This window comes from Tamandua tetradactyla, chromosome 9, assembly GCF_023851605.1.
Source record: "Tamandua tetradactyla isolate mTamTet1 chromosome 9, mTamTet1.pri, whole genome shotgun sequence".
NCBI classification, from domain to species: Eukaryota; Metazoa; Chordata; class Mammalia; order Pilosa; family Myrmecophagidae; genus Tamandua; species Tamandua tetradactyla.
Window position 1 is genome coordinate 10538154 of NC_135335.1, and position 12498 is coordinate 10550651.

The following is a 12498-nucleotide window of genomic DNA, read 5'->3' on the forward strand; positions in this document are numbered from 1 at the left end:
GGGGGACACATGTATCTCCGCCTTCTGCCTCCCGGCTGCCTGGCTTGATACCTGGATGAGCTGTGCTGGGACCAGGGGTCCTTGCCAAACGGTCTGCGCCCCGAACCGGGCCACCTCCTCCTCCCGCCGCGACACGGTGCCAGCCACCACCCCCCCACGCAGCCATACCCGGCTCAACCTTCCTGACGGCTTAAAGCAGCCTGTCCCTTGGAGGACCCCCAGGTCCCCCCCTTGGCGGGTCAGGGTCCTTTCCCCTCACCCAAGGGCCCCTGCCAGGCGCAGCAACATCTTCCCTTCCCTTCCGTCTCCGAGGCTCCAGCCTTCATATTCTCATCACAACCCCGGGTCCTGCCTGGAATACTAATTCTCCCAAGATGAAACCATCCGTGCTTAATTTCTTTCTTTCTTTTTTTTTTTATAAGAGCCAGGCAGGAAAAAAAGGCAAAAAAAACGGGAAGCATTAGTGGGTGGAAGTTGGAGCCCTCCAAGCTCTTTTCAGAGCTGTCTCGCTGGGCGGCCAGCCCTGAGGACATGCTGTGCCACGGGCCACCCCAGGACCGTCACGCCGCCCGGGAGGGTGGGGGCAGGCGAGGGGACCCGGCTCCATCAGGCTGGCCTTCCCCACATGGGGGTGGGGGGGACGTGCTCTGGGCTGGGAAGGGAGCGGGGCCCGCAGGAGGGTGGCAGCTGGGGACCCCTCTCCTCTGTCCCCCAAGCCATCTGCAGACCTGGCCAGCACTAGTCAGGAAGGGGCATCTCGGAGCCTCTCCAGATGGGCCTGGGAGACAAGCCCCCGCCCCCCACCCTGTCCCTAGGGCCCACCATGGCGAGATGGGGGGAGCCCAGAAATGGGCTGGCCCTGACCCCAGTGCCCTCAGCCTGCTGCAGGCAGCCCCAGGGAGAGGCTGCGGGCACGGGGAAGAAGGTGGCTGGATGCTGGGGTCAGTCTGGGTCACCCACACGCTGGCCGACCTTGAACCAGCCTTTGGCATCCCTGCAGCACGGGGGTCAGACCCTCACCAGCAAGGAGGATGACTGAGCCAGCCCTTTGGAGGCAGCATGAAGTGGGAAGGTCCGGCACCCTTTAAATGCACCACTCAGCTACTAATATTGGAGCCCACGAGACAAGCGCCCTCGGTAACCCCTGCTCACCCCAGCTGGACTGCTTGGGAACCCCTCGCCCCGCGTCTTGGCCGTGCCTCCCCCTCCCCCGGCCTTCCGCCGCGCAGCCCCCTCCTGGCATCTGCCTCCCCCGTCACCAGCCTGGCCCCGGGGCGTGAGTGTAACTTCGCACCACCACCACCCCCACCCCGCCCCCACCATCCCAGTTTAACATCCTGATGTCCCCGGAGGGAAGAATGAAATTGTAGCGGCAGGAAACACGACAGAACGTGAAAAAAGCTATGTAAATTATGAAACCGAAATCACAACCCCATGCGTTCTGCAGCAGGGGAAATGTTGTCAGAAGCACCCTGGGTGGGACACCCCAGGTGGAGGCTGTGGTGCCCGGCCCGGGAACCCCAATCACAGCCACCCCCAGCCCACCAGGGCCGGGAGTCTGGGCTGCAGCCCCGACGCTTCCCTCCGCAGCACGGCTGGGTCTGGAGCCCCCCACCCCACGGATGAGACTGCACCCCACCTCCTCCCATCCCTGTCCCCTGCCCTCTCCTCGGTCACTTCCCCCCTTACAGGTGTTTCCCGAGAGCTTGGGCAACACCTGAGACAAACCCCAAGCTGCCTGGGGGAAGAGACCGACTGCCACCCCCACCCCCCACACCCCCATTTTAGTTTTGCTCTGCCTCTGCCGCAGAGCACGGGCCTGGCTGGGGTTCGAGAAAAGGTGCGGGACTGTCCCCTGCCCCTGGCCTCCCACCGCGGCAGCCCTGGCCCTGCCCCCCGCCTCCACTTTCTCCCTCCTCTTTCGCGCACCCCGAACCCCCGGCCTCCCTGCCCCCCCATCCCCACCCCGGGGCCCACCCCGGGGCCACCCCAGCCACCTGTGAGCATGCAGAGCGACAGGGAGCAGGATTAGAAGCCAACGTGGTCCCTTGGCCACCTCTCCCTCCACTGCGGTCCCTGCACTATAAATCGTTATCGACCACTGCCGGCCCAGGTTGGAGACTAGTTGGGGAAATAAAGCACCGGGCTCAATAATTGTGCCCTGCCGCCTGCATTTACTTATTTGTGGCTTTCCTGCCCACTAGGAAACGCGACGATAAATAACTGCTGACTATTAGGCTCCCGGACAGGAAAAACACCGCGTAGATCCATTTCCCGAGGATGGACCAGCCCTTGAGCCGCCTCTGCTGGGCTGGGTCTGATTTTCCCAGCGCCCTCACGCCCTCTGGACTCAACCCTTTTGGGGTGTGAGACCCTGGACTTGTGGAGACAGGCAGGAGTTGAAGGTGGGGGCGGGGGAGTGGGGTGTACAGTCTCACCTCCTGCTGGCCCCATTCTAGAAGGTTCTGGGCTCAGGATGCTGGGACTGGTTTGGGCCCAGATACAAGGCTCATCATCCGTTCCCTTTGGTTGGATTTCCTGGACAGGGTGGATTGTCATAACTGCTGAGGAGCTGTGAAGACACCGCCCAATTCAACCCTCTCCCCTTACAGAGGGACAAACGCAGGCTCAGAGAGGTTGAGTGACCTGACCAAGGTCACCCAGCACAGAGCAGGGTCTCGCCTCCAGCATCGCCTCCGTCCTGTCCTTCTCACAATGGCAGGGCCACCTGAGTGGGTTCAGAGACCTGAGTAAGGGACCCCTTCCCCTCCCATCAGCGCTGCATCTGAGCCGGACTGGCTGCTTTGTCAGGCAATGTCATTCACAGTCACCATATACAAGGCCAGCACCCTGTGGCACAGGCACAGCCCCTCCATGTGTCCCAGGAGGGGGGGCGCTGGGGCCAGGGCTGGGGGGAGCAATTACCTATTCCAAGAACGTTCTCCCAATGTGGCATCTTGGCAACCATTTTCAAAAATACTTGGCTGCCTGTGCAGCCGTTGGGAAGCTTGGGGTGGAAAAGACTCTGGAGGAGGCAGGGGACAGAAAGTTCCACCAGGAGATAGGAAACTCCATGGCTCGGGGACCTTCCACGCCATGCCAGGTCTCAGGTGGCTCCTGGGTTACCCGCGACGTGCCCAATCGTGAGTTCCAGGCAAACCAGGACAGTGCGTCACCCTAGCTTGGCCTCAACCGCTGTGAAATGCCACCCCTCGCCCCTCCACCAGCCTGCACCCTGCCCTCCTCCCGCCACCGACTGCTTGTTGCACACCTGCCCCGCAGGTCCGCTGCTCTCCAGCCCCTGGGCCTCTGGTTTTAGCTGGGTTTGGCCCCGGGGAGCCAAAGCAGCACATCAGAGGGAGGGAGCAGAGCAGGGGCGGGATCCCTGCTGTGTCCCTCTCATGTCGGGTGCTTCTCTCGATGGCTGTGCTGCTCTCTTGGGCTCTGCTATTCACCGCCCCCTCCTCGGGTCGGGTGGTGACAGCCAGCCCAGGGAACATCACTTGCTGGTTTACCCAGCCTTGCCCATGGCTTTGGGAACCACCCCTCGGATACACTCTCTGATGTCCCCTGTGGTCCTGCCCGATGCCCCCTGCCAAGGAGTAACAGAATAATTGCGACCATCTGCGGAGATCCTACTGCAGGCCAGGCACTGCTCCGAGTCTCTAACCGTCTGTGCTGACTTATTCCATGCCCTAACAAGCCTATGAGGAAGTGTCCCCATTCCCCAGACAAGGTAACTGAAGCCCAGAGAGGTTAAGCAACTTGCCCTGGGCCACACAGCCATAAGGGCAGGCGGGCTCTGAGGCCCGGGGAGGAGGGATCTGCCTGAGGCCGCGGAAGACAAACTGTAAAGAGCCATGGACTCTGGTGCCACGGGGACAGGGTGCTGTTGGGAGCTGCCAGGCAGGTGGTGTGCAGGGAGCTGCCCATGTGTGTGACATGAGCTGCGTCCCGTGAGTGCAGGACTGGACCCACTAGAGGGATGCTGGAGATGGAGTGCAGAGGCTGGCACAGGGGTGCAGGGGCTGCACCTGGAAAGCTGTGTCATGCAAATGACACATCCAAGGCTCAGATGGCTCCTGCCCCCTGCCACCCTCACGGCAGAGAACACGTGCAGAGAACACCGTCCACCTGCTCCCCTGCCCTAGGTGAGCAGGGGCTGGCGAGGCTGGCAGCTGCCCCATCCGCAGGGTCAGGTCTAAGGCATCAGGGCCTCGAGGCTGAGAGCTGGGGTTGGCTCTGCTCCCACGTCCCCGCCCTGGTCCCCGCCCTGGCAGTGGAGCCTCCTGATCACTGCCCCCTCAGTCTCCTGGCGATGGCTCCCACAGGGGAGCCGCTAACTTTTTCCAACTTCCCTGGAGGAGGCGGGCCACGCCCCGTCCTCAGGGGGCTAGACTTTATTTTTGCTGAGCACTCTCTGAGTAACAGGGTCCCCAGGGCTCAGGCTGGAGGGAAGCCCTCCCCAGCTCTAAGCCACTTTCCTTGGCATTAAGGGGCATGAAGGGCCCTCCTCCAGCAGCCAACAGGGGTGGACTCCCCCCACCCCGACACAACCCCGACCTCTGTACCCCCCTCTCCTTGCCCGCCCCGAGGGAGGGGTGGAGAGACTGCTGTGGCCGAGGGCAGGGGTGCTGGGCAGGGGTCCGGCCTCCAGCCACCCAACCAGATGCAAACACTCACCCCGTCCTGGATGACAGGTGGGGGGGAAGGTGGGGGGGGATGGGAGGGGGGAGCAGGCAAAGCCCCTGTCCTCAGAGTGGGGGGGCCTCGTGGGGCACAGAGAGCGGAAAATCCCACTGAGAGCATGGAAAGAATGTTCTAGATCTTGGGGGGCTAATATGACGGAACGTGACCCATGGCCACACATCCCACGGGGGCGGCTGGGTGGGGGGAGAGCTGCCCACCTGGTCACCAGGAGCCCTGATGTCAGTACATGGGCAAGGGGTGGGGACAGGGTGGTGGCGGGGGGACCTGGCTTGACCCTCCTTGTTTGAGCTCCTAGCGGACACAGTTTTCTCTGTGGGAGCCAGACACTCCGCGGTTCCTTCCTCCAGCCTGGCCCCCCCACCCCTGTCACCTGAGCAGGTAGCTGGCCTGTGGTGGGGACTGATAGGAGGATGGGCAGAGCCTGCGTCCATTACCTGCAGCACAGGTGGCTGGGGCAGGGGGCAGCAGGGGTTGGGGGGGAAGAGAAGGGAGGTCCAGTGTGGAGGGGGGAGCTGGGCGACCGACCCCCTGCTCAAAATCTGCCCCCACTTTCCCTTCCCCAGCAGCAGGCAGCAGCAACCCCCACCCAGCCCTGCTTGCAGAGAGGGATGGACTGAGTAGGTTTATTCCCACCTTATTTCCCAGGAACCTTCCAGAAGGCCGAATCCCCTGCACTGAGATGGGACCGGGCCCCAGGGGAGCACAGGGAAGGGCCCGTGGGGGTGTCTGCCAGCCACACACGCCTCGGACTCACCTAACTGCGCCATCGTTTATTTTAACATCTCTGGGGCCCACGTTTGGGTGCGGTGAAATACGGCCCCGTGTCTCTGGCGGGGATGTTAATTGTGCGCCGCTGGCAGAGGACAAATGTGCATTTGGGGAACGTAGATCACGCTGGCAGCCACCCACCCCGGTGGGGGCAGGCGCTGGGGAGGGGACAGGCCAGAGGGAGGGCTCTGCATGGGCCCGAGGGCGGGGCTGGGGCCGTGGAGAGTCTGGACTGGTAGGGCCCCCTGCTTCAGGACCCAGCAGCAAGCTTGCCAGGAGGCGTGGGGGCCCAGGGACCTGGGGGGTTGTGGCGCTCCCTCCTTGGAAAAGCCTCCTCTGGTTTTCCTCTTTGTGCCCCTGTCTGTTGTCGCATGTCTGAGGTCAGGGCCGGGTGGTCAGGGCAGGGCTGGCAGGCTCCCTCCCTCCTTCCACCATCCCTGCAGAAGTCCCTGCCTGGGCGACCTGGGCTTGTCACAAACCACTGCAACCTTATCATCTGGGCATCGGGCATGCTCATTGCCCACCGCCCTCTCTCCCTCCTTTCCTCCACCTCTTTCTCTCTCTCTCTTCCCTAAACATGAATTGAGCACATACAATATGATATCTTAAGCATGAACAGGAGTCAGCAGGCCAAAGTGGGGTTCAAGGAGAGGGCAGAAGCATCCCGAGCAGAGATAACAGCACGTGCAAAGGCCTGGAGGCACAGGGGTGGCTGGCTTGGGACTTCACCCTGAGAGCAGTGCCATGCCACAGAAAAGTGGGGAGAAAAAGATGTGACCGGACTTGAGAGTACAAAGCTCCCTTGGGTGAGGAGGTGGGGTGGGTGGGGCGTCTCTGAGAAGCCAATAAGGGGGGCCGTGTAGGAATGTCTTCTCCTCTGAGCTGGGAATATGCACAAGCGCCTGTAGGCACCTATAAACTTCACTGAGCTGTGCATTTGAGTTTGCGTGGTTGGCTGTACGAACCCTAGACCTCAATAAAAATGCAAAAAAATAAAATAAAATAGACAACTAAAGGAAAACTTAAAACACAGAGGGCCTGGGCAGGGTGGGGGGATTGGCTGAGCCCCCTCCTCTCTCACTCCAGCTCTGCGGGCTCACACTGCTGAGTCTTGGCCTCAGAGTGGCCCCCTGCAGCACCCCCAGGCCGAGTGCCCCACCACTAGCACCCCAGGGCCGGGTACCCAAACCTTGCCCAGCTCCCTGCAGACTGGCCCCATGCCACACGCCCTGCACGTCCAGCCCCAGAGCTCTGGCAGGCATCGCGTGTGTGTGTGTGTGTATGTGTGTCTGTGTGTGGAAACTGAGGCACGGAGCAGTTAGGAAGTGCCCCTGAGTTGTCTGGGCTGGGACGGGGCGGAGTTGTGATTCGAACCCAGCACTTTCAGACGGCCGGCCAAGCCCACCCACAGCTGCTGAGAGCCTGGCCTCAGGCACAGAACGTCTCCCCTCACCCCAAGCCCTGCAGGCCCCTGGCTGCGGCGGGGCCACTTCTGTCCCTCCTCCCCGAGGCAGGCAGGCGCAGTGGAAGATTTATGAGTGGGGTGAAAATTGAATTTGGGTGGAAGATCCCGGCCAGCTGAGCCGGCCGCCCCAGACGAAAGGCCCCGGGCTCGGCCAGCTCTTGCCTGCCCGCCCACCCCGGAAGGCAGGCGGCCGCCTGCAGAGAAATCAGAACAGCGAATTCGATTTGGGGCGGGAGCAGCGGCGCTGGGCCTTGTTTGCACTTCAGCTCCAAATTGAACAGGACAGAACGGGCTTTGGGCGGGAACTGCCCCAGCCGGGGCCTCCCTGCGGTGCCCACTTACCTCCACAGGGACCCCCCCACAACCCCTGCTCAGCCCGCCAGCCCCCCTCACCGGGCCCTGTGCACCCCACCTGTCTCCCCAGACGTGCCCTGCCCCCATCTTCTGGCCGGCACCCCGATCCTCAAATCCCACTGCCACACCAATGGCAAGTGACTATACCTCTCTCTGAGCCTCAGTTTCCCCTTCTGTAAGGCAGGGACAACAGTCAGTGGATGATTTAATCAATGCAAAGCATTAGAATGGCAGCTGCCCATGGTCTTCAGTAAAAGAAGCCCCTCCCGGTCGAGGGGCAGGGCTGTGGCTCGGCGGGGTGGGGGTGGTTTGCACGGCGGGGAAGGCTCTTTGTTCCCCCTGATAATGCTGTGGGCTTGCTCCCCATTGGGCCCAGGCACCCCTCTTTGGACTTGTGGGTGCAGCGTTTGCTCTGCCCATTTCGAGGCTGGTTGGTTGAGGAGCAACGTGGAGACCCCAAATCAGCACAAGGCAGGGTGGCTTCCTCCCAGCAGGTCCCATTGCCACAGCGGCCCCTGTCACCGGTTCCACCCCACTGCCACGTGCCGGGACCCTCCGAGGTACTTTCCCCAGTGGGCACTGTCACCCCATTTTACCGGAAAGGAAAGTAAGGCTTAGAGAGGCGCAGAAACTGTCCGGGGCCTACGGAGGGTCAGGGGGGATGACCCAAGTCCAGCCCCCTGGCCCCCCCCCCCGCCCCCGCTGGCATCAACAGCTCTTGTCTGAGGCAGGATAGGGAAGCCACAGTGACACCAGCTCAGGCAGGAAGGGGCAGGGCATGGGGTGATTGTGGGAGGAGCACGTGCAGAGTGGGCTCTGCACGACCAGGGACAGGAGTGCCACCTGCCTTCCCCAACATTCTCGCACGCACACACGCACACGCTCATGCCACTGCTGGCAGGAATCCAAGCCTAGAAATAGCCGTGTCACCTTCGGAGGCTGAGCCTCTGTGGCTGCTCTACCCTGGCCCTGATGGGGAGGCTGAGAGAAGGGGGAGGCAGCATCTTTCCAGGACAGCAAAAGTCACCCACACCCATGCACACGCACACCCATGCACACCAGCATACTCACCTGTGCACACCAGCACACACACCCATGCAATGTACACCCGTGCACGCCAGCATGCACAGGCACCGATGCACACCAGCATACTCACCCATGTGCGTGCACACCAGCACACACACCATGCACACGCACATGCATGCACACCAGCACACACATCATGCATGTGCACATCTGTGCACACTAGCACACACACTCGTGTAATGTATACCTGGGCACACCAACACACCCATGTGTGTGCATACCAGCATACGCTCATGCACATGCACATCCGTGCACACCAGCACACACTCGTGCACACTCACATACACGTGTGCACCCACACCTACACCCTCGTGTGTGCACACACACTCACATGGGCACAGACACTTGTGCACACAGGATAAGGATGAGCCTCACCAGCAGCCTCCTGAGGGGTCAGTGGAAGTTCCCCTGAACCCAGCTGGGTTTCTGACGTGTCAATTAGCCTCTTCACACCCCCCACAGCAGAGCTCCCGGACGGGCAAGGAGTGGGCAGCTCCCGGCCAGGCCATCGCGAGACCTCAGGGGGCCAGCCCTGTGCTCTCACATGTGGGGACGGGGCACCCTTGGGGCCCTTCGTCTCCCCCCTGGGGGTCTCTCTTTGCCCCGCAGTCACCCTCAGGGAATCTGAGGTTCTTCCAGACCCCACTGAGTCTGGGAGCCTGGACTCGCCACCCCCCCTGCCACTGCCCTGGCCCTGGATCAAGGCTGGCAGGCCCGGTGTCCCATTTGCTCGGGGACTCAGCTCTGTCCCTTCCAAGAGCTGAGCTAATCCTCTCAGTGCACGCACAAGGGTGAGGGATTCATGTGTCAACATATTTGCCTTGTAACAGGAGCGTCAGGGTCTCAGCTGGAAGACAACGCCGCAGAGTGGGGAGAGGGCGTGGCCCCTGCCCCCTGCCCCCGCCCCCGGGGCTGGCCACACTCCTGCCTGTGCGCAGGGCTCACCCTCAGCTCCCCTGCTGACTCACTTTGACCTTGGGGCTCGGAGTTGGGCTACCTTGGGAGACCCCCACCCACTAGCACAAGGGTCTCCCACTCCCATTGGGATCCCAGGTCCTCCCAGCTCTGACCTGGGGTCAGCATCTCGCTGCAGCCTCTCATTATTTACTTATGCATTTATTTATGTATTCCCCTCTCGTTCCCTAAAGGATTTGCAGCAGCTTACAGAAATGCAACATAATACAGGGGGACGGAGCGAGGCAGTGAGTGGGGTGGGAAAAGCCCAGTCTCTAAAGCAGGCTCCACCCCTGTTCTGTCCATTTGCCTTTACAGCCCTGTCCCCTCTCTGAGCCTCAGTTTCCTCGCCTGTAAAATGGGGATAATGATGCTCACCTGGTGGGTTTCCGGGATGATGAGACAATGCTAGGGCAGACCAAACAGGACACCTGGCACATGGGAAGGGCCCTGCTCCCGGGAGCTATTGAGATGAGGAGAGAAATCTAGGGGAGGTGGGGAGAGGTGGCCTTGGGGTGGCAATTCCCTGGTGCCTGCTGGCTTGTGGGGGAAATCCGTGCTGGTGGCAACAGGCCTGGGGGGCAGGTAAGACGTTCAGCAGCCCGGGCAGGTCCCAACCTCCACAGATGCCCCCCGATTGCTTTCAGAGGGGCACCCCATCAATGACACCCCAATATCCCGCCTGTCCCATGTGGATTCCAGAGCCCCAGCCCCTCTGCCCCGGCATGGTGGGGGAAAGAGCGGGGGTCTGGGTTTCCAGGCTGGGGAGACCCACCCTCCTGCCTGTTACCCAGCTCCCTGAGCCTCACCCCGAATCTGAACCCCACTTTGCTTTGTGCTCTGGCTCCCATGATGACCACTGCCCAGCCCCCAAATGCTCGGTGACCACCCTCCCCATCACCAGGACGAATTCCCAGCCCACCCTGACTGTGGCCTGGCTGCCCCCCACTTCCAGTCTGCTTTTAGTCTTCCCTCCCTCTAGTGGGGTTCTGGCCCCCCATCCTGCCATTCTCCAGCCCTCCTAAATCCTCCTCCACCCAGAGTCCCCCTAAGGCGGCACGATTTCTTTCAACTCCCAGGGGGGCACCCCGGAGTGTCCATATTTAATGGATGTCTGTGGACGAGGTCTCCTGCCTCTGGCCCCCAACCAGGGGCTCCAAGCCTGGTGGCCAGGAGGGACCAAGGGAGACAGGCCACAGTCATGTCCCCACCCCCACCCCTTCCTGGAGGCACTGTGAACAGGTAGAATTTTCCACCCTTCCCCGCTAGAACCCTTTGTCCCAGGCTGAGCTCCCACGGGCTCTGTAAATGGCTGGTTTATTGACACTGGGTGCAGAGCAAAGCCGAGAGAGCTGGGGGGAGGGGGGGGGCTCAGCGGGGCCCAGAATCCCCCTGAACCCCAGCTCTAGCACTGAGCAGCTCCCTGAGCCATGGCCTCAGTCTTGGTGTCTGTGAATTGGGGAGAATGGTTCCCGCGCCTCTCCTTGGCTGCTGTGCAGCTGGGGGCAGAGGCCCAGCCCTGGTCACTTAGCTCGGGGCCTTGAGGGTGGGGTGCCCTGCAGCCAGCCCCAGTAGGAACCGGCTCCCCAGCCACACCTCACCTGCTGGGTTCAAATGGAGAAGGATTTTTGGGGTGCGGACTGAGCAGCCGGCATAGCCTATATATGGAAGGTTACAGCCGCCCCTCCGATGAGGGGTGTGTGTCATTTGGGGGGTTATGTCAATGCTTACAGAGCCCCCACGGTCCAGGCAGAGCCCCTGGGAAGGCCAGGGCCCACCCCCCTCACTCCCAACTCCGAGGGGCAGGGCCAGGGCAGGCTCAGACCACAGTAGGGGGTGCTTCCTGGGTGGCCCAACCGTCTGGATGACTCAGGATAAATCAATTCATGGTCGTTGATTTTTTTAAATCATCAAGAAGTGGAGCCTTTGGGGGGGACATGGCAGAGGGTCCCCACGACCATGTGACATCATTCTGACAGGCTAAGGGGACATCAGCAGATTTGGGGAGCCCCTCACGGTCTCACCCAGCTGCAGTCCTGGGTGCCAGATACGTTGCTGGAAGGCTGCCTGCCCTGACCAAAGACAAACCTGAGGCTTCTTTTTGGGGTATTGCAAAAAAAAAAGTTTGGAATTTGATAGTAGCGATGGTTGCACAACTTTTGTGGATATATAAAAAAAACCACTGATTTCTACACTTTAAAATGGTAGATGTGATAGGGATGTGAATTATATCTCAATTAAAAACATGGATTTGAACTAAGCTTAAATAAACAAACCTGAGGCTCAGAGAAGAGAAGTCCCTTGCTCAAGATCGCAAGTGAACGAACAGCACAGAAAATGCTTGAACCAGGTCAGTTTAGCTCTTCCTGGGACACAACCCAGCCATCCCTCATTGAAGACAAGATTTACTCTCATGACTCTCTCACTCAAGAACTTTCACTGGCTCCCTACTACTTCTTCCTTGGCTCCAGATGCTCCTCTAGGCCTGGCTCTACCTCCTGATGCTTCTCCTTCTTCAGCCCCCTTCAAAATTGCCCAAGGGCATATCCCTTCCCTCCCTGTACCCGCCACCCAGTCCTGCCCAGTCCTGGCTGTGCCAGCCCCATCCACTCTACTCCCTTCCCCCAGGGGGCTGGGCTCCCACAGGCTTTGAGTGAGGCGTACAAGGCACGCGATGCTGCCGCCCTGTCCAGCCCACCTCCCGCCTCAGCCCCCTCCATCTCTCTGTTCCTTTTGACGGCTGCAATCTCTCTGTCACCTCCCAGTCTTTGCACTTGCTGGTTCCTCAGCTTGGGACATACTTACATGCCCAATTTCATGGCTCTGATATCCAATGCATACCCACCTGGTAACAAGCCAGGTAAGAAGGTAACCAGTCCTTCTTGCTCCCAGTTTGTCTACTGCCTTACTATAGAGGACAGGCCCCTGTGTGATTCCCCGAGGCGTCCCCCGGGCCACTTCGGAGGCACAGAAGTGGGAGCCTACTCAGCGGGGAGCAAGGAGAGGCCACGGGGCCACCCGACCCCTTCTTCCTTCACCTCCACATGCAGCCCCTCAGCCAGCCCTTCCTTCAGAAGCACCCCAAATCTGCATCTCTCCCCCTCAAAACACCCCTGGCCTCCCAGCTGCCCCCGGCCCAGCTCTCACCGTGCAGCGGGCAG

The 12498-nt window shown here is 61.0% G+C and overlaps 1 protein-coding gene across 3 annotated transcripts in view; it reads left to right on the top strand.

Annotated features, from left to right (window-relative positions):
- Positions 1-12498, top strand: part of MACROD1 (mono-ADP ribosylhydrolase 1) — a 146251-nt gene that overhangs the window by 59149 nt on the left and 74604 nt on the right. The window lies entirely within an intron of this gene.